The 23,681-nt window shown below is 35.8% G+C and overlaps 1 long non-coding RNA gene across 1 annotated transcript in view; it reads right to left on the bottom strand.

Moving 5' to 3' along the window:
* The window catches only part of LOC144578221 (uncharacterized), a 61,913-nt gene that overhangs the window by 3,667 nt on the left and 34,565 nt on the right, over window positions 1-23,681 (bottom strand). The window contains exon 2 of the long non-coding RNA XR_013523669.1: window positions 17,497-17,623. This is a non-coding gene — a long non-coding RNA (uncharacterized LOC144578221). The remainder of the gene's footprint in view (window positions 1-17,496; window positions 17,624-23,681) is intronic.

Below are 23,681 nucleotides of genomic sequence, written 5' to 3'. Positions count from 1 at the left end.
TCTTCAGGGAAATTCAAGTTTCCATCAAAATCATGAAATGTCATTAGAATATTATCAGTAGGTTAAAACTGTATGGAGTCTGTTTACTATAAAACCTGGCATCCAAAAGTGTAATGGGAGGAAAAAGCCACAGAGAAGTCAGATAAAAAGCTCAGAGGCATACAAAGATGAGAATGAGTGAATAAATGGCCATCTGATAAGCATGTATTTTAAATCATAAGATAAGACGGGTTAGCACTAGGAGTCTTAAAGTCAATGGTAGGAAGAGAGGGTGGTCTCAGGTCTTTTAGCACTATATATTGCCTATTTTCATTTGAAATGTAGATTTCTTATATTAATATGAATGTTTGACTCTAATTACATTTTCTTTATTCACACTGAATTTTAAAAAGTACATTGATTATAATTAAAAATAATGAAGTTGTTTTCTAACTTTTTTAAAAGTATGAATACAGACAGGCTGAGAAAGAAGACTTTTTTTTTCATTTATACTATTTTAATGTTTCTCATTTTTCAAAGAGCACCCTCAGGCAAAATCTTGTATCTGTTACAGAGACATTTAAAAGAAATCTCAGTTCCCATTAGACATTTGCACATTCTAGAAAAGAGTCTTTTCTGCATTTCATTAGTATCATCAATAAAAAGGATGGCAGAAAAGATATAGTAACTAATATGTATTAAATATATCATATTTTACTTTATTCTAAGCTTAAAAACAGAAAAATTATCCTAAACATTTTTATTGTTATTTCTCTTGCTTCAAATATGATATGATAAGTGAACCTTATAGTTACAATGTTTTGGTTAAACTATTTTATGCTAGCTATCAAACCCATAGGAAATAACACTGAGGATGTTTAGAATCTCATTACAACTCTTCAACTTCATTACTTACCTTATTTCACATAATTCTTACTTCTATACTTAATCACTCTAACAAAAAAATTTATTATTTTACCATACTATCAGCTCACTAGAAACAAGTATGTTTATTGTGATAAAAAAATTATTCAGTGCACTATTACATTCATGATGGCAAAAAGCCTCCCCTAAATTGGAAATATAAGGAAAATTTCTTATAAAGAGATCTAAAAGAAGAAGAGGAGAAAGAGGAAGCAAAAAGAGAAGAAAAATAGGCAAACATTTTCCTTAACAGTGAATGGATATAAGCCTTTCCTTTAAAATCAAGGGAGAGACTTTGGTAACTTCCATTGTCTTTTATACTATACTATAGGGTATACACAATGTATTTCATGTTAAAGAATTGAAATAATAAGAATAAGAACTGGAATAAAACAAAATTTCTATCACTCAAATCTGATAAATACTTTATATTAGTCTGTTTGGGTTACTGTAACAAAATACTATACATTGGGTGGCTTATGAACAACAGAAATGACCTAATCACCTCCTAAAGGTCCTACTTTCCAATATTACTACTTTATAGGTTAAGATTTTGTCTTACAAATTTTGACGGAACTCAAACATTCAGCTCATTGCATTGTCTATTTCAAATACTAGATAGAATTTTCAAGGAAATCATTAAAATTAAATCGTTCTTTTTTTGCAACAATTACACTATTCAAAATTAATTTTAAAGGTTAAGTGAAATTCAAAAGCAAAGATAACATTCAAAAATATTATATAGAAACACTTTTTTACAAAAAAATGTGCTTAAACTTTGTGGAGAAAAACTGTATTAGTCTTTACTGAAGGCATTCAGCGATCTAAATAAATGGAGAATTATACTGTGGTTATGAAATTGAGAACCCCCCAGAGTCAAGATGCCAATTTTTTCCAAAGTGATCTCTAACTTCAATGAGAAGAAAGAAAAATTGTATTAGACCTTTCAATAGACATTAACATGCAAATTACAAAACTTACATGGAAATGCTCAATGCCCTAGTCAAGAAAATTTTGAAGAAAAAAGAATATTCCTGTAATATTTGCCTTAGTGTATAGCAAGACTTATGAAACACTAATTCACAAAATGTAATGTTGGAGCAAATACAAACAGACTCACAACACAGTGTGGAGCAAACATCCCAACTTGTATGCCATGAATGGGTTATGCATATTTAAGGATATTAATTCCCTTAATTTAATGGACTCTTGGGAGGAGCCCAAGTTTCCCATAACCATCTCACTGTGAGTATCCTTGCTGATTCTCCTCAAGTTCCTGTAAAATTAGTATTAATTTCTACATTTGCATGACACAGAAAGAAAATTTTAAGCAATGAGATGGAGAGTTTGGAAGTAGAATTATAGGTATACAGAAACTTAATTCATGACCGAGCTGGACTGAATTCTAGATAAATAAGCAACAGTAGTACAGATCTGTGAAGAAAAGAAATAGTGAGGGACTGGGTACCGTGACTCACATCTGTAATCACAGTGTTTTTGGAGGCCTAGTAGGGAGGACCACTTGAGCCTAGGAGTTCAAGATTGCAGCAAGCTATGATTGCACCACTGCATTCTAGCCTGAGACACAGTGAGTCCCTATCTCTAAGAAAAAGGAAATACTGTTTGAAAAATTAGTTACTACATAGAAAATACAGAATTGGATTACACAGCACATCAAATGTAATATCTTAGCATAATTAGAAAATTAAATATTAAAAAGCAAAATGTAAAACTTCAGGAAGAAAACAATATTTTTGTGAAGTCAGTATGAATTAATAATTGACAGTATTAAAGACAAACTACCTCAAAATATATAATTCTGGCATTTAAGAAAAGAGAAACGGCAGAAAAGTCTCTCTCAACCTTCCCTTACACTTTCTTTCCTGAATCAGGACATAAAATATCGAAAGAATTAGTTGACCTCCTTGAGGCAGGACGTAAAACCTAGCTGATCTTCTCCTGGAGTAGGTCATGAGGCCCTCCTACAAGTATTGACTGCTCTATACCTGGGAAAAAAGAAGGTCCTTATCTCTGAATGCACAGGGACTCAGAGAAGAGGCTGAACAAACAGGCCTTGCTGGATTTGTTACAATTAAATGACACCCTTTTTTCTGATCATCCTTCTCCATGACTATCCACTCTTCATCAAACCTAAACATAAAAGTACACAAATTTGCCTGTTTCCTTGGGTCTTCATTTCTGAAGGCTCCTGTGTTGTACAAAACTTAAATTAAATAAATGTCTATGCCTTTCTCTTGTTAATCTTTTGTTATAGATTCCTCAGCCATTAATCTTGAGAAGGAAGAAAAATCTTTTCTCCCCTACATATGATATCATATATTGTTTAAAAACTCATGGAGACAGAGGGTAAACTGATGGTAACCATAAGCTGGGAAAGATAATCGGTGTGAGGAGGAAGTGGGCATGGTTAATGGCTACAAAAATATAGTCAGATAGAATAAGATCCAGAATTTCATAACATTGTGATTACAGTCAACAAAACTTCATTGTACATTTGGAAACAACTAAAAGAATATAATTGGAACGTGAGTAATTGATAAATACTTTGGATGACAGATACCCTATTTACCATGATGTGATTATTACGCATTTACATGTGTATCAAAATAACCCATGTACCCCACAAATATATATACATGTACTATTTACTCATAAAAATTAAAAATTAAATTTGAAAAATTAATACAGAAATATGTAGTAAAATAAAATTTATAAGCACATAAACACCAAATTTATCATAATACTTACTGTTAAGGGAAATAAATGGAAAGCAACAATGAGGAGTGAAATGGGAGTTTTAATTAAATTATTGCCAAATTTTTATATTTTTTTAAGCTAGGAGGTAGAAAAATAATTGTATTATTTGCATGTTGCATGCCTTATTTTACTTAAAAATATTTAAAAATACATGTAATAATAATCAGGACTTGAGAAGTATAGAAAGAATTAAAATATCTTGTTTCAAGATTATTTTATCAAAAAATTGTGTAGCTAGAAAGAAAATTACTCTCAAGGACACGTAAGTTCTTTGATTTCTGAAGTCATCCTAAATGGATATGTTAAAAAGTAATTGTACTGAGTGGTTATAATTATCGTTTCTGAATTTATTTGAAAAGATGAGACAATATATAAGAAAAAATTTACAACTTAGGTAACAACAGTAAACTTGCAACTAACTGTTCTGCTGTAAGAAACTTTATATTTGTAGCATCACTGTAGCATCTCTTTCTAATGTACTTGCTCTAGTATTAAAAACCTGTGGTGTTCAATTTGTCTTCTCCAGGAGGCCGTGACTGTAGACTATATGATATTGACAATCCTTTACTCCAAAATATATCTTAAGCTGACTATTTTCCTCTCAACAGAATTGCAAAATGTTACCACATTTTATTCACATCAAGAATTACTGGACAAAATATAATTAATTTGAATAATAATTAGTTTCCTCATAGAGAATAATCTGCATGTTCATTATCGAATAATTGGAAAATAAATTAAAAATAGAAAAAGGAAGAAAAGTACTTGTATAGCTTCTTCTTAGAACCAGTCAGTGAAAATATTTTAGTTCCCCTCCTTTATTTGTACATGTGTTGTATGACTGTGATGAAATTCAAAAAATCTTTATCAATTTAATACGTTTATTATTATAAAAGTGACAGATAAATATAGAACATCAACAAAATGCTTCAAGGAAGAGAATGTAAATTGCCTTTTAGCACATTTGTCTGGCTGTCAATCCAGTATGTATTCTTCTCCTCTTTATTATTACTAATAAAGTAATATTTTAGTAATATTAGTATATTACTAATATCTGCTCAAGTAGTTTGGAATATTTTCTTCAAACACCTGGCTTTGATACGTTTAACTAGTAAAGATGTGGAAATTGCACTCATCCCTCCATCAATTCTTTGATTCTCTGTTGCCACAATTTTAGGTGAATTTCTACTAATATTGATGACAATTAAATGGAACTAAAAATAAAGTTAGTTGATCATTAATGATTTCCTCCCTGGAAATAGTTATCCTGCCAGCATCAGAGCAGTTAGAAACCTTTATTCTTCTGATAGTCACTGAATCCACAAATACAAAGATTGTATCAACCAAAAAAGAAGAAGAAGAAAAGAAGAAAGGCGTTCGGATATGTGTTGACTGTGCTGAAGCTAGACTTTGAAATGTAAAAATAAAGAAAAAGGTGGTAAGATATCACTCCACTTCCAGAGAGAACATTCACATTCTCTGACCCTTCTCCTGAGAGCCAGATACAACTTTAAACAAGAAAAACTTGTTTTTAACTATCTTTCCAATTTTCCATTGCTTAAAGAATGAAGCCAGGTAGAAGAGAATGTAGACATTTTCTGATTGCTTTTTGGTTTTCCATTAAGCTTCCTAGCATAGATTAGATATATAACAGGTGACAGAGCGGAATTTTTCTTGTTGCTCCATAACTATCAGGGTTCAGAGCTAGAAAATACCAAAAAAGAAAAAGAAAAAACCCAAAACCCAAACACACAAGGAATAAAAAAGTACATCACAAACTGCTTATAACTGCCAAAAATTGACACAGGCTAGGTTTTCCACTGTTATTATGAGCTAAAGACACCCTCTCACTCCCATTACAAGTTTCTTGAGATTACAAGACTATGAGGAAACTAGAGGAGAATCATCAGGCTCACAGACAAGGCCATGCAGGGTTCTTGCTAGCAATAATTTAGCTTAACTCATTACTCCCCTTGTGGGAAAAAGGATAGTGCTTCCATTCCATCTCAAGAAAACAGTTTGGGGTTCTATGAAAATGACTTCTGGAGCAAAGAACTTTGGAGTGACTGAAAGAAAGAGAGGTAAATATTTCACTCCCTACCTGGATGTGGCATCCAAATCCTACACCTTTCTGAGAAGGGAAAAGAATAGTAAGTTGGAGAGAAATGGTGGTGGGAGAGCTATGCATATCCTGTAAGGTGGTATAGAAAGGATTTCATGAGTTTCTCTTCAAAAGTGAAGTGAACATCACAAAAACATATACCATCTTACTGGGATTCCACCCAAGAGTGCTGGTGGGAAGATGGGACTGGGAGTTTATGTGCTGAGGGCAAGTGATGAGTGATGAATAACCACTTGGCAGGGATTGAGCCACAGCTGGACTTCCTGCAGCAGAGAAGTAGAGAGTACAGAGACTCCAAAAGCTCACCAAAGAGTTCACAGAGGTGTTGCTCTGAGGATCATCCTTTAAACACTTGCCAGGTAAAGGATGTGGAAGACCAGAATATGTCTTGGCATAAGGATTGTTTCGAGCTGAAAGCAATTGAGAAGAAGCAGATGAGAGAAATCTCCTGGCTCTTTCTCTTTTCATCTAAATTCAAGGCATAAATTTACAAACAGTATCCGTTCTTTTTGCCCTACCAAGGAGGACAAAGGTTAAGCACTGAAGACAAATTTAGGCTCTTATGCCCCAGAGGTGGCACCAGAAGGATCTATATCAGCAAGCTTTGCTAATCAGCCTTCATCTGCCATGTGTTCATCTCCTCACAATCTGCTGCCCCAAAGACTCAAAGTCCTGTCCTTTTTGTCACTTCCCTAAAAATTCACTACTCTTTGTCAAAGATGCTATCTATATAAGCTGGGAGTTAAAGTTACCTCTTTTAGAATTACTCACTTCCTGCCTATCTCTCATGTATACATAAAATATTATGCTAACAAACTTTCATTTTATTTGTTAATGTGTCTTTTGTTGTAGGGATCTGTTCCTATTAAGAAGTTTTGAAGGGGGCCGGGCGCGGTGGCTCAAGCCTGTAATCCCAGAACTTTGGGAGGCTGAGACGGGTGGATCACGAGGTCGAGAGATCAAGACCATCCTGGTCAACATGGTGAAACCCCGTCTCTACTAAAAATACAAAAAATTAGCTGGGCATGGTGGCGCAGGCCTGTAATCCCAGCTACTCGGGAGGCGGAGGCAGGAGAATTGCCTGAACCCAGGAGGCGGAGGTTGCGGTGAGCCGAGATCGCGCCATTGCACTCCAGCCTGGGTAACAAACAAGAGCGAAACTCCGTCTCAAAAAAAAAAAAAAAAAAAAAAAGTTTTGAAGGTTGAAGAAAAAAAATATTTTTTCTCTCCTACAAAAAATATCAATATCTTATCAGAGCAAGTTTAAGAAATAGTAATACCCTTGCCATGGTGGTTTGCTGCATCTACATTAGGTATTTCTCCTAATGTTATCCATCCCCAATCCCCCCACCCTCTGCTATCCCTCCCCTACCCACCCCCAACCTATGCAACAATCCTCCATGATCCGCACAGGTACCCCATAACTTAAAATACGATTAAAAAGAAAAAAAAAAAAAAAAAAAGCAAGGAAAAACAAAAAAAAGAAATAGTGACACCCAATGGAAGGAGGAGTATAAGTATGACCACTTCAAAGAAATTATTTTCCTCCTCCTCCTCCTCAGGGAGCCAGGCTTTAAAAGAGGAGGAGAGGGGGCTGGGCGCGGTGGCTCAAGCCTGTAATCCCAGCACTTTGGGAGGCCGAGGCGTGTGGATCACAAGGTGAAGAGATCGAGACCATCCTGGTTGACATGGTGAAACCCCGTCTCTACTAAAAGTACAAAAAATTAGCTGGGCATGGTGGCGCGTGCCTGTAATCCCAGCCACTCAGGAGGCTGAGGCAGGAGAATTGCCTGAACCCAGGAGGCGGAGGTTGCAGTGAGCCGAGATCGCGCCATTGCACTCCAGCCTGGGTAACAAGAGCGAAACTCCGTCTCAAAAAAAAGGAGGAGAGGGACCCAACCCCGTGGTACAGATAGGGGAACAGATGAGTTTGAAACCAAGATTACAAATTAAAGTTACAAAGTACACTAAGTTTTAATGACTATAGTGTCTGGACCACGTTTTAAATCTACTCAAAATTCCATGAAGGGATAAAAAAGGAAAATATATCGAGGCTCTAGAGAATGTTATGTTGCAGAAAAACAATTTTCAAGTTTATTTTCCACTGATTGAGACTCCTTATAAATAAGAAATAGAGCCGGGCGCAGTGGCTCACGCCTGTAATCCCAGCACTTTGGGAGACCCAGGCAGGTGGAACATGAGGTCAAGAGATAGAGACCATCCTGGTCAACATGGTGAAACCCCGTCTCTACTAAAAATACAAAAAATTAGCTGGGCACAGTGGCGCATGCCTGTAATCCCAGCTACTCAGGAGGCTGAGATGGGAGAATTGCCTGAACCCAGGAGGCAGAGGTTGCGGTGAGCCGAGATCGTGCCATTGCACTCCAGCCAGCCTGGGTAACAAGAGCGAAACTCTGTCTCAAAAAAAAAAAAAAAAAAAAAAAAAAAAAGAAAGAAAAGAAATAGAAACAGGACCAAGGCAAAGGTCTCGTAATAGTTTTTCTTATTGCAAACACAGAGTGAGATTAAAATAATAAACTATATTTTCCTGTAGCTTAACTAGTCTAAGGGCAATCTACTTCTAATAATTTCTAATCAAAGAAGCTTAACAGTTATTTAAAAAGTCAGCAGAGAGGAATAAACCTAGTAAAAGAGAAAACAAGAGATGAAGGTATTATAAAGCAATCCGCTGACCTCTTTTCTCATCATCCTTTGCACAGCTACCTTTCTACTCGTTTCATTAGCAATTTAGTGTTTAGCATGTTGGTTACAGTAGCTGAGTGTTAATTGGCTATTTGGCATGTTATGCCAAGATGAACCTGATTAATTAAGAGAGGAAGCACTATCCTTTGAGCAACATGACTAGAGTGCTGATGTTGATGCCTCAGGTTCAGTATATAATGAGACTTGTAGCTTCAGGCATCGGGAAGCCTGCACGGAGGCTCTCGGTCTCTGGCATAGCACTGAATTAAGTATTTGCTCTGTAGTAGACTCCTGCTTATCAGCAAACTTGCTGTTACTCTACTGACCTGATGTGCATAAGCAATATTTTCATCCTTTTCCCAAGAGATTTATTTGGCTGTTGAAGTAGAAAATGAATATTTTACAGTTCACTTGTCTGATCAATTACCTACAAGCTGCTGCAGTATTTTATAACCAGTGGGAGAGCTGTGTAGGTGATGATAGAGAAATCTGGGGGGAATCTCTTAGCCAACTACACAAAAGGGACTAAAACTGTGAATGAGCCATCAGTAACAATTCTTTGTTCATATGGGTCTAGCCAGAAATTACATTGTAACCAATTAATGTACTTAAATGATAATCAGCAGAACGTGAATTCTAGAGGTGAGAAAACCTGACTGCTTGACTGGAGTATAATGAAATGCAGCATGGTTCAAAGCTAACCTTTCTCAAGGCTACGCCTCCCATAGTCCTGCCATTTTGACAACAGGAGCAACAGGTGAGGATGAACTTGACACAATCTGTGGTTTCCAATCTAAGAAGTATCAATATGCACAAAGAAGCATTAATAAGGGACTTTTTAAAAAATAAAGCTTACAAACCATCAAGCATCCTATTGAAATAGAAAATATAGGTCAGGCACAATGGTTCACCTCTGTAATCCCAGCACTTTGGGAAGCTGAGTTGGGAGAATTGCTTGATCCCAGGAGTTCGAGACCAGCCTGGGTAACGTCTCTATAACCTGTTTCTACAAAAAATTAGCCACGCTTGATGGCACATGCTACCAAGTCGTCCCCAGCTACTCAGAAGGCTTAGGTGGGAGGACTAACTGAGCCCAGGAGTTCGAGGCTGCAGTGAGCCATGACAGTGCCACTGCACTCCAGCCTAGGTAACAGAGCAAGATACTGTCTCATCAAAAAAAAAAATAGAAAGTATATTCAACCTACTCTTTAATTGCTAACTTTTATGAATGCTCACTATGTGCCAGGCAATTTTCCAAGTGTTTTTTTTCATATATTGACTTATCCTTACAACAAACTATGAGGTAAATACTAATTAATATCATCTGTTGCCAAAGTGGCCTTTGCTTCTTGGTCTCCTTCGCATTAATGGTCTTCCTGAATGAAGTTTACAGATGGCCCACATCAGTGTTATACAAGAAGTTTGTTAGTTATGCAGACTTTTGGAACCCCATCCAACATAATAAAGCAGGACCATTGAAGATATAATTCAGAAATCTGTATTTTCTGAAACTTACCACAAAAGCACACCTCTCTCTTTTTCTTTCTCTCACCCCAAAATTGTCTTCATGCTATCAGTTTTCTTCTCCATTAAAGCTTAATGGAATTATTACCTTTTACAGAGTTATTTACTTTTAGGCACATCACTTTGATGGTAAAATACAAGGATTTCTTATGGCCTTACTGCCCAAAGTAATTTATAAATTCAACGCTATCCTCATCAAGCTACCTATGACCTTCTTCACAGAACTGGGAAAAACCACCATAAACTTCATATGGAACCAAAAGCCAAGTCAATTCTAATTGACATAGCCAAGTCAATTCTAATCAAAGAGAACAAAGCTGGAGGCACCACACTACCTGACTTCAAACTCTACTACAAGGCTACAATAATCAAAGCAGCATGGCACTGGTACCAAAACAGAGCTATAGATCAATGGAACAGAACAGAGGCCTCAAAGGCAATGCCACACATCTACAACCATCTGATCTTTGACAAACCTGACAAAAACAAGAAAGAGGGAAAGGATTTCCTGTTTAATAAATGGTGTTGGGAAAACTGGCTAACCCTGTGCAGAAAGCAGAAACTGGACCTCTTCCTGACACCTTACACTAAAACTAACTCCAGATGGATCAAAGACTTAAACATAAGACCTGTCACCATAAAAACCCTTGAAGAAAATCTAGGCAAAACCATTCAGGACATAGGCATAGGCAAGGACTTTATTACTAAAACACCAAAAGCATGGGCAACAAAAGCCAAAATAGACAAATGGGACATAATTAAATTCCAGAGCTTCTGCATGGCAAAAGAAAGAATCATTAGAGTGAATCAGCAACCAACAGAATGGGAAAAAAAATTTTGCAATCTACCCATCTGGCAAAGGGTAATATCCAGAATCTACAAATAACTAAAACAGATTTATAAGAAAAAACCAAAAGGCCCATTCAAAAGTGGGCAAAGGATATGAACAGACACTTTAAAAAAGAAGACATTTATAAGGCCAATAAACATATGAAAAAATGTGCATTGTCACTGGTCATTAGAGAAATGCAAATCAAAACTACATTGAGATACCATCTCAAGCCAGTTAGAATGGTGATCATTAAAAAATCTGGAGACAACAGATGCTGGAGAGGATGTGGAGAAATAAGAACACTTTTACACTGTTGGTGGGAGTGTAAATTAGTTCAACCATTGTGGAAGACAGTATAGCGATTCCTTAAGAACCTAGAAATAGAAATTCCATTTGACCCAACAATCCCATTACTGAGTATATACCCAAAGGATTATAAATCGTTCTATTATAGGGACACATGCATAGGAATGTTCATTGCAGCACTGTTTACAATACCAAAGACTTGGAATCAACCCAAATGCCCATCAATGATAGACCGGACAGGGAAAATGTGGCATATATACACCGTGGAATATTATGCAGACATAAAAATGATGAGTTTGTGTCCTTTGTAGGGACATGGATGAACCTACATGGAAACCATCATTTTCAGCAAACTGACACAAGAACAGAAAATCAAACACTGCATGTTCTCACTCATAGGTGGGTGTTGAACAATGAGAACACATGGACACAGGGAGGGGAGCATCACACACTGGGGTCTGTAGAGGGGAACTAGGGGAGGGACCGCGGGGGGTGGGGAGTTGGGGAGGGATAACATGGGGAGAAATACCAGATATAGGTGATGGGGAGGAAGGCAGCAAACCACATTGCCATGTATGTACCTATGCAACAATCTTTCATGTTCTTCATATGTACCCCAAAATCTAAAACGCAATAAAATACATATTTTAAAAAAGATTACAATAATGGCAAAAAATAAAATAAAATAAAAGGATTTCTTTTCCTATCTAAGAATTTTAGACATATGTAAAAGTGGGGTCCTCTACCTCAGTGTCAAAACCATCTCATCACAGCTATTTATTGCCAAATTGGTTCAACTAGCCCCTCTTTTGGGGTCAGGGTCTACAAGGGTCAAAAAGGCCTAGCTATATATTAAAATGGTTCTAATGCCTACATATTTCATCTTCAAGGCATTGTACTAGTTCTGCAAAGCAGAACAGTAGAAGGTTAGACTATGCATAATCATAGGACAAACATCAGAACTGAAAGATCAAGTTCACATTTTTAGTTCTGCTTCTGACATAGTATGTCTCTGAGTAAAGCTTTTCCATAAATTCCCTGAAACAAAAAATAAGAAAATTCCTAGTCTATGGAAAGCATATTCCTTTAGGTTTCACAAAACATTTACTGAAGATGATCATTTCCAACACAGTCACACCACAAACTCTTCTGAGTATTACACTTTACTTTACCATTGTGAACTAGTATAATTTTTTAAGCGATGAATAATGTTTTTTTGTCTTGACTGCTAGAATGTATAGAATTATATTTGGTTTTCAGTTGCAGTAGTATCTCTTAACCTACATTTTTGGGAAAAACTATCTTATCTGTATTCTCTTATTTTTTCCACTGGAATTGAAAAATACAATGGTTTTACTGTACTGCCTTTCTAAGAAAAGGAAATATATATATATATATATTTTTTCCATATAGAGAGAGGTATGTAATATATAGAGATATGTAAATAAATGGGTAGACAATAAAAAGAGAATTTTTTCACCTTCAAAATGGTGGTGAACAAATACTAAATCACCTCTAAAACAACTTCAAAGAAAGAATGCACTGTATGTCCAGAATTACAGTAGATATACTGATGAAAACATAACTTTTCCAGTTTTCAGATGGTTTTTGCTTGTTGCCAATGAAAATTCACTCACACACAATGGGGACTTTTTACTCCATTACAAATTAGAACAAGCTTAAGAAGTCATGACTGCATAGTTACTGTCTTTATGACTAGCAGTTTTCCAAATAATTTAACACTTGAGTATGATTTTATAGATTTTATAATAACATCATTACCCAGATGACAAAAAATAATACAGGATTACATGAATGCACTTTTACTCTGAGAAATTTTCATAAAACTAATTGCAGAAGCTTCTTAGACACTAGCACCATCAGAACAATTAATAATGGTGCCACCATGCAAGTAACAAATTGAAATGAAGAAAGCTTAAAAAAAAAAAGCTTAGTCTCTCTTGATTCAAAAAAACAAAAATGTTTTTATGTCACTTTTTTTGCCATTGTGAATAAGGTAAAAATGTTTTTAAAAAGTAGGCAAATCATAGAAATCCTAAAGGGAAGTCAAAGAGCTGTCGGCAGGATACTACAATTACTGTTTTTACATGTTTCCATTGGAAGTCAGGTCCCACTTTAAGTGCTCTGATGCACTTGGGTAAAAGGAAATCTGCAAAGCGAGGTGAGATTGTAAGAATATGGCTTCATTTCTAAAGATTGGTTTTCTTACTTTAGATTATGTTATGTCATTATGTTATGAGGCAAAAAGGTATTCTTATGAAACGAGGTCCCGCTCCGAGCTCCACTTCACCTTTACAGCTTTTGGCAGCCCAACTGAAGCAGCAGCACTTTTGGAAAAAAAGCACAGAGATGTTTTTACAAATATAAGAAAAGTTTGGGATATGAGCATATTTTTTCTGTAAGACGGGACCCTTGCTGTGTCACTTCTCCAGATTTGACTGAGAAGGTTATAATTGTTTAAAGTGTTATTGGAACCATTAGTTCTTTTTCCTGTAATTAAAAAAAATTATTTCTACAGGTTTTTGAGGAACAAGTGGAATTTGGTTACATGTGTAAGTTCCTTAGTGTTGATTTTTAAGATTCTGGTGCACTCATCACCTGAGCAGTATACACTGAACCAAATTCCTAGTCTTTTGGTCATATTTGTATGGGTTCATTCTTTTCCATTGATCTATGTGTGTATCTCTGAGACAAGACAATACAATCTTTATTACTGTAGCTATATGCTATGAACTGAAGTAGACTTACTCTTCCCACTTTTTTATTCTTCTACAAAATTATTTTACTCTTGTGATTCCTTTGATTTTCCACGCAAATTTTAGAGTAATTTTTTTCCTTATCTATAAAAATTCTTTCTTAGAATTTGAGAGGAATTATGTTAAACCTCCACATAAATTCGATGCAATTAATATCTTTACTATGCTTAGTCTTCTAGTCCATGAAAACAGTATATATCTAACCTAATTTTGATCTCCTTTTCTTTCATCAGCATTTTGTAGTTTTCAGTATACAAGCTCCATACATGTATTGTAGATTTACACTTGAGTATTTCTTATATTTTCAACAATTCTATGTGGTATTGTATTTTTAATTCTGGTATTCATGTATACATTGCTAATATTTAGAAATAAAATTACCTTTTGCATGTTTATTGAATTCACTTATTAGTTGTAGGTGTATTTTGGTAGATCACTTTGGATTTCCTATTATATAGACAATCCATCACGTCATCTTCAGATAGAGATAATTTTATTTCTTCCTTTATTATGTGTATGCTTTCTATTTTTTTTCTTTTTGCCTACTGCACTAGCTAGAACTTTCAACAGACATTTTTGCCTTGTTCTCACTCTTTGTAAAAAAGCATTCAGTGTTTCACCATTAAGTATAATGTTAGTTGCAGTTTTTATTATTAATACCTATTTACTGTTTCCCATTCGGCCCCCACTGACACTTGTGGTAGGGGTTGATCTCATTGCTACTGGGTAGTGTTAAAAGTCCCGACTCTCCCCTGGTCTCCTTCTGACACCACTCAAGCATGTGGGAGGGATGCTTACTACTTACTACTGTTGAGTTGGAACGGACATCCAGGTTTTCCACCTGGTCTCCACTGACACTACAGGGGACTTGCTACTACTCAGAGAGAAAAAATATCTTTCTTTGATATGACTTTTGTGGAAGGTGGGGGAAATGAGGGGCATTCATCATTACCACCTGGTGATGGTGAAAGCTTGGTTTTTGCTGATGTGGACTCAGGCCACAATAGTTTATGTGATAAATAACTAATATATAGCTGCTGTTTTATTTTATTTTTCTTTTCCTTTTCTTTTTTTTTTAGACTGAGTCTCACTTTGTCACCTAGGCTGGAGTACATGCAGTGGCATGATCTCAACTCACTGCAACCTCAGCCTCCCAGTTCAAGTGATTCTTCTGCCTCAGCCTCCTGAGTAGCGAGGATTACAGGTGTGCACCACAACGTCCAGCTACTTTTTGTATTTTTTGTAGAGAAGGGGTTTCACCAAGTTGGCCAGGGTGATCTTGCATTCCTGACCTCATGATCTGCCCACCTTGGCCTCCCAAATTGCTGGGATTACAGATATGAGCCACCACGCCTGGCCATATAGCTGTTATTTTCTAAAATTTTCTATTTTGTTAGGCTCCCACTTTCTTTATCCTTGGACTTAAGAGAGCAAAATTGTTTTGGAAGGAAGGGAAGAGTTGTCTGTGCTGATTTGTGTATTGAGGTTGCTAGCTTCTTCAGCTCCATGTCTGGGATATACGAGGTAAAAATAAGCCTATGGTGTAATTCTTTGAGTTTTAAAGTCAATAACGTGCCTGCCTTCTTCTCTCTATATTTCACAGTCTCCTGATATAAAAACCTTGGATACTATATATATATATAGTATCCAAGGTTTTTATTGCATATTATATCCAGGGTTTTAGTTGAAATTAGCAGGAAAAAGATGGAAGCACAGGTTCTCCAGCTTATTTGAAGACCTAGACTCCAAATATTGAATGTGATTTGTAATTCTTGGCATGACACTTTTTTTGTTACCAAATGATTTTCTGTCATTTACTTCTGAAACATTCTCTTCTGAGAGTTCTTTAACATCACAGTTTTCTTTCCATGGATTTTCTTTTTTTCATTGAAAAGAGAACATGTCATACTGGGTCACGTAAAATGTGTACTACTCCTTATTCTGTGGCTTATAATGGCTCCAACAGCAGTTAGTAGTTGACTTTCTTTTTGTTACAAAAGTTATATATAAGCCCTATAGTAACAGTTCTACCATCAACCACCTGTTATTAGCCCATGTTCCATATATTTATTAAAACTTTTATCAGTCTATTTCAGACTGAAAACATAAACATCCTTTTCATACAGTAAAGTTGTTAATAGCAGCAACCACATTTCCACTACTCATAAATTACCACCTACTTTGTGCTAGATATTATACTTTACAGAAACAAAGATAAACACGTTTCTATGAATTTATGCTCCTGTGGAGGAGACTAAAATGCAAACAAGTAATTATAATTCTGAAGTAACAAAAAATATAACTGAGAAACATCTTAGACAAATGAGGGAATTAACTTTCATATGTAACAAGAAATCTCAAAGTGCAGCATCTGAAAATGACACCACGGACCCAGATCATGTGTGTTTTTATCCTATTCACCTTAGCACGTGACCTTGCTTTATAGTCCCATAAAGGAAAGGTAAAAAGACCAACAAAGGCCCTGAAAGTCTCCCCAAATGACTTCCACTTATATCTCATTGTCTACGCTGGCCCACATATAATTATAAAAGAGACTGGGCAATATCTCTTTTTTCTTCAGAGGGGTACATGGCTACTATGGAAAATGTGTGGTCCTGTTATTAAGGACAAAGTAGAGAATAAATATTGCTACAGAAGGAAGTAAGGTTGTTAATGTAGGTGAAGAACAGGGAAAACACTTACTTTCCTGACACAGTATAATTTCGTATTGAATGAAGTTCTAAAGTCTATTTAGAAGAAAAGGGGCTGGGTGCAGTGGCTCACACTTGTAATTCCAGCCCTTTGGGAGGCCGAGGCAGGTGGATCACTTGAAGTCAGGAGTTCAAGACCAGCCTGGCTAACATGGTGAAACCCTGTCTTTACTTAAAATAAAAAAATTAGCCGGCATGGTGGTGGATGCCTGTAATGCCCACTACTGGGGAGGCTGAGGCAGAATTGTTTGAACTCAGGGGGCAAAGGTTGCAGTGAGCCAAGATGTCACCTCTGCACTCTAGTCTGGGGTACAGACTGAGACTTCATCTAGAAAAAAAGAAAAAGAAAAAGAAAGAAAAGGAAGTAGAGGTGTTTTTGCTAGAGGAAATAGAATAGTAAAATTTTAAGTTCTTAGGGGACTAATGGATATCCCTGAATAAACCAAACAAGAGGGGAAAGAATATGACTGGAAATACAAGTAAAACGTTACCTTGCAGGTTGACTGTAGTGGATCTGACATGCCATGTTAAAGAAAGTAGGTTTTATCTCATAGGAATTCAAAGTTCCTAAATGGTTTTTAATAGGTGAGTGAATGCAGATTTTTGCTTTGGAAAGAGAGCTCTCATGAGAGATGAGAAAGTGAATGAAGAAAAGGCTGAAAGCTCACTAGTTCATCTTAATCTGTCACTAAAATTTAAGATGTTAATCTTTTATTATTTTATACAGGCTTCTCTGCCTGTTTGAATTTTTTAAATTATTCTTCTCCTTCAGCATTTCTGTTATATCCTCCCTGAGGTGAAGAGATTATAATTGTAGATAATATTCTGTGTCAGTCTTACCCTGTTTTCAAATAAGCTTGGCTACCACTTTCTGATTTGTTTCCTTTGTCTTGCTTTGCTGCCCACCATTTTCTATAGTGTCCTTGGCTCTGGCTCTGCATTGATTCTGTTGGCATTTGTGGGAGCTCTGAAAAATATAGAGTTGATAAATATTAACTCTCACTGAGTTTATACTATTCTTTTTTCTATATGTTTACATGGCTGACCAGGTTATAAAGAAGTACAGACTAGCTTTTGTTCCTTATTCCATTCAGATAATTTGGAGTGATCAAAGTTTCAAACTTCTGATTAAGCTTCGAGTTCTCTATAAACATATAATTTGCATTTATAAAACTTTTTATTTAAATATTTTTAAACTATAAGTAAACTACCCAAGCAAATGTAGCTTTTAGCACCTGTTAATATATCAGTGACTATTGTTAATTGTGACTTTAAGCATCTGTTAACATATGAGTGACTATTGTTAGTTTTTTATGTCAACTCATTTCTGTACAACCCCAATAACGTCTTCTGGCCGTTTCTGAGCACACATTTGTTTGTAGCTTTGCATCTATCATTCTTTGACCTTGGGGTTGAGCATGACTTTTCATAATTATTTTTTCAAGCCATTATTCTTTCATGTCAGACATGAAATGGGCTTAATTAAATGCCAGACAAAGCACCATGCATGCTCCTGAGAGTTATACAATAACAAGAGAACATGTAGCTATTCTTGATAATGCTGCATCAGTCAAATGGTTCTGAAGCTTATTCGACTATTAGAGTATCTAAAGTTTATGTTTTTGGTAAACAGATTAAATTTACACTTATAAAGTTTTTTTTTTCAAGTGAAATACAAATAATTATTCTTTTTTTGGAGGCGGAGTTGCGCTCTTGTTACCCAGGCTGGAATGTAATGGCTCGATCTCGGCTCACCACAACCTCCGCCTCCTGGGTTCAGGCAATTCTCCTGCCTCAGCCTCCCGAGTAGCTGGGATTACAGGCACGCGCCACCGTGCCCAGCTAATTTTTTGTATTTTTAGTAGAGACGGGGTTTCACCATGTTAACCAGGATGATCTGGATCTCTTGACCTCGTGATCCACCCGCCTCGGCCTCCCAAAGTGCTGGGATTACAGGCTTGAGCCACCGCGCCCGGCCACAAATAATTATTCTTAAATGTAGAACTGTATCACTAGTAATAGCAAGAAATTTAAAAATAAGTTTTGACAATGATTCTGATATATTCAGCTTTACATCAAAGGACAATTTTCAGAATATCTCAATGACTGTTTCTTCAGCCAGTAACAAGCACATTGCCAATAATGCATGAATTAACATTTATGTGAATAACGTTATTAGGCTACCCCTTTAATTTCCTGTTTTTTCAAAGATGAGAAAGTATGTCTTTGCACTTTACAAATATTTGGATAAACACTTCCTAAATTCTTAAAGAATTTTATATTGTGCACGTGTGTACAATAGTTTAGTGTACCTTGCAAAAGTGTGTGTCTTATTTAAAGCATAGAATAAAGAACATAAACAAAACTTTAGCTTTCTCTTAACTTATTGTGAAAGGCTTAACAATACTAAAAGAGTTTAAGTAAATTAATAGCTAAGGCAAATTAAATTCATTGCATTTGGAGGAGCAGCAGATACAAATAGGGTAAAATTCCTGGATGACTAACATTGCAAGACGTACACGATATGAATCAACTGGGAGGGAATTGTAAACCGTGTCATCCTCAGGTAATCCAAAGCAGAAACAATTCCAAGAATGACCATCCCACAAGAATGATAACATTTTTCCAAAGTCTGAAATCCTGTGGAATCTTTATTAGTTTAGAAAACATTTGAGATATTAGTTTCTATTCTTTTTACTGAAGATATTCTCTTTTCCATGCCCATCTCTGTGCGGACTCCGGAAATGGGTGAAGGTGGAAAGACAAAAAAGGCTGGCAGTCCACACTGGTTTTTATTATACAATGATTACTTCCTCCCATCGCCCTCTCGACTCCAGTTGTATTGACCTTCTTGATAGTCCTAACGCTGGCTAAGTCCAGCCTATAATAAGTACATTGCAGTTACTAATTTTTCTTTCCAAGTTCTGAATTTGACTCAAGTATTTCCTCAAATGTCACTTTCTCAGAGAGGATATCTCCATTTATCCCCTTACAAAATGCAAAAATTGGCGTTCTCAGATTATGGTTTATATTTATTTTTAAAATTGCTTATTTTTTTGTTTCTTCCCACAAGCATAACTTTGTTTTTGCTTACTGATAAATATTCAGAAAAGAGTGGTTGGCATTTAGTAGATATTCAAGTACTTCCTGATGGAATGGATGAATATTTCAGAAACTGCAGCCTTTATAAAATTTAGAAAATTTAATATTTTTTCCACAAAGAACAGACAGAAAAGAATACATCTTTTATTTCCTATAATAAAAAGGAAAAAGAGATCATCTTGGCCAGTAGGAAAAACAAAAATAAAAATAAATGTGAACAGAAAATAAATAGAGAGGAACCTTGAAACCTAAAACCTCTGGTGAGCACCAGGGACACCAGAAGCCACCTGAGAAGGAAATGACTTCTGGGAATTATGTACTAGAGTAAAAGACTGTATATTCCCATGCCCTAGCAAGCATGGAGATACATTAGAAGACTCACAAGATCTGACAAAGGAAATAGAAATTTCAGTAGCCAGTAATGAGGTCAAATACCAAATACTACCAGCGGTACAGCATCCTAATACCTGGTACTGCATAAACTTACTGGGAACTTTGATATATTTCTGGGGATAGAATGAAACACTCAAATACTTAGTTATTTACAACCTAATAACAGAGAGTTTGGTTTAGAAATTGTTGGATTACATATTTATATGCTTTGTCCACTTGAATTTACGGGCTGGCATTCATAACTGTCCCACTTACAGTTCATTTCAGTAAGAGTGCATGTGTTTCTGATTTCCATTTGCCTATTTGCAGTGAATGGTAGGAAGTGCATTAATTTAAACACCTGATGCTTAGATATCAGTAGAATTTTTTTTTTTTTTTGCCAGTGTTTGGTTCACTTTTTTACACCCCATAAAGGATTTTGGCAAAAACATAGTGACATCTGTACTGGAAGCGTGAAAACACTGAGGTCAACAACTGCCGTGACGGCAAGCATGAATCTATTGCTGAAATGTGTTCAAGTCACATGTTGCGCCACATGTTGCAAAGAAATTACAGAAGCCAGCATCTTTCAAAGCCAGTTTTGGAAAATGTCACAAAATTGTCAAATGTATTAATAATCTTATTAAGTGGCATCCTTTTTCAGAAATATTTGTAACAGTCTAGAATCAAGGTGGAGGTTTGAATATATCATACAAGACAAACTCATTATTTTGTGGATGAAAATAATCCATTTGCTTAATATCACAAATGCATCATTTCTCTCAGGCATATTTGTACAATATGTTTGAAATGGATTTGATACTTTTATTTTTTAATGAACTGGGAGGATTCATTTGGCAGTGGGGGATTGCATCGCTAAAGTACACACTCTAGCAGATAGTGTTAGGGAATGGATTTGGGATTGAACTTGACAAACAGAAAACGTGTGGAGTGTCTTGAAAACTTAAGCAATATCTGAGACAAATGTCACCAACATAACAGAGACTTAATTTAAAAATTACTCATTTATTCCATTTTAAGATATATTTGGAAAATTATTTTTCACCAAAAATAAATTGTTACACTGGCTAAGGATCCCAGTCTTCTGCTCATTACAAATGTTTCACCAGTCAGAGAAGGTAAGCAGTAATTAGAGGTTGCTATTGATTGAATCATAGAGATAAAAAAAACCCTCTGTTATTCAGGATTCTGCTTCATTTTAAATGAAAAGCCTCCTGTGAATAGAATGCTAACTGATATTGTTGTAGCTGCCCACTTACATGTATTTGGATTTTGCTTCACTCAACTAATCAAAACAAAATTGTAAGATGAAGCAAATGCTTAGGCGTGTTTGTCCTTGAAATTTTTCATGCAAAATTCCCTAATCCAATTTCTTTTTCAAACCATTTTATAATTTCCAAAATATTTATATTTTTAAAATTTGCTGACTATCTTACATAAATGTTAAAACTAAACTTAATTAAGCATATGATTAATGTGCCACTTTCATTTGCTCTATATTTTAAGATTTTTCTGTAAGATTTTCTTTTTAGTAAAGTATTCCTACTACTAAAATATTTTGAATATCACTACATAGTTTTCACTTTTTCATTTGGGGGCACAAATTAGAGGGAAAGGAGATAGGATGGTGGAGAACATGGATAGTACACTTGACTACATTTTAAAAAGTATTAAAGCTATTATAACTATGTCCAACTTTATTTCCACCATGGGTATAGTTATAATACCTTTAATACATTCTAAAAATGTGCTTTTCATTTTAGGTTCTAAATATCTCCTTGGATGACCTTTAGAAATATGAAAACATCACTAAAATGAACATTTGTAGCATACATTTTATTTTAGTTTTTTATTTCTCCTTTCCAAAGGAGAAAAAATGGATGGAAACTTGGGCTATCAAGGTTTGAGAGAATATAGTCGACAGATTTAAGAATTTAGTTTTAAGTGGCAAATTGCCTTTGAGGGCATAAGGTGTCCTTAGGGTCTGTTTGTTGTTCAGTTTTTTAATGTGATTAACAGCATGAAAGGAGAGACCATTACATATCATTCTAGGCCTCTGTTGCCCCCTTCTATCAGAAGTATTGAATCACTCAGTACCAGGAACCTATTAGGAAAAACAATCTCTAAAAACTTCCAACTTATTCATTTTGCTCTAGCAACCTTCGAAGTACTTAAAATTCTTAATCAATATTTACTTGTGCTTTTGAGAATGATGGCATTTGCATAGCTACAGTATAGACTTTATACTGTATACTTTACCTGTTGAATGTACTTTGTACTCAGCCATGCTGTTTGCCTTTACAGTAATTATTATGTTGACCATGGAAAATGAGAAAAGTAAGTCTTGGTGGTAGGCATATTATCATCCTACTTGAGATGGCAGACACAGCATGAAAATAAGCTGGACAGAGTTATAACACCTTTAATACATTCTAAAAATGTACTTTTCATTTTAATTTCTAAACTATCTCCTTGGATGATCTTTAGAAATATGAAAACATCACTAAAATGAACATTGGTGGCATATATTTTATTTTAGTTTTTTATTCTATTTAGCTGTTCCTATATTTAAGATTATATTTGTTATTTTTAAAAATCTTTATTTCTGGTTCATTTTAGGATTCAGTATATTCTATGTTAAGTTGTGATGAAGGACTTTTGCTCCTTAGCTCAGCTAGTGCCAGATTCTTCTCTCACAACCCAGGAAAAATAGGCATGTAGCTGTCGATGAATTATTGGGATAATAGAGTGTATTAAGTGAAAAGGAAAGCTTTTAGCAAAATGAGGGACCCTAAAAGCAGGTTGCCAGTTGCCCCCTTCATAGTTGAATACAATGGTTTTTACATACTGAATGATGGGGTTCTGTATTTGTACAAGGTGCAAATTCCTGGTGCCTCCAGCCCATTCCCCTAGTTTGCATGAGGGCACTTAGTCTGCTGCGGGCATGTTTAGTCAAGCCCCCTTTGCAAGTTCCCTTATCTGTACAAAACATCTGGTGCAAGCACAAGCGGCATGAATCAGAGGCTATCCGGGATGGATCAGAGTCTCTCCAGGACCCTTCCCTTACTGTCTACCTAAATCGAGCTGGCTAATGCCTTTCATTCCCCATTTCAGGAGTGGAAACCCCAACTGCTGTTGGGGAAAGTGGTTGATGACAACTCTTGACTGCTTCCTGCTGACAGGGGGCATTGTTTTGGAAAAGCAGTAGTTAGAACTCCTCCTGAGGTTGATTTAAGGGTCTCCAGAAGAATGACACATCCATGCATGGTTCCATTTGCATCCCCTTTTGAAGTTTAATGGCCACTAAGTAAGAATAGGGTTATTAGAAGATGTATATCAAAACAAAACAAGGGGGCAAGGACAGCTCAAAAAAATCCCAAGGCTGCTGACATGCCCAGATAACCCGTGGTATAGTTAATGCCTTCTAAGATTTGGGCTCATGGGGCTTGCCTTTGGTTAGCTCCCTTGGTGTTATTTTTGCAAACAAAGAAACTTCTGGATTTTGGGTACCCCATTTATTCTTATCACCT

Source organism: Callithrix jacchus, chromosome 11, assembly GCF_049354715.1.
Source record: "Callithrix jacchus isolate 240 chromosome 11, calJac240_pri, whole genome shotgun sequence".
Lineage (NCBI taxonomy): Eukaryota > Metazoa > Chordata > Mammalia > Primates > Cebidae > Callithrix > Callithrix jacchus.
This window is presented reverse-complemented; position numbering and strand designations above follow the sequence as displayed.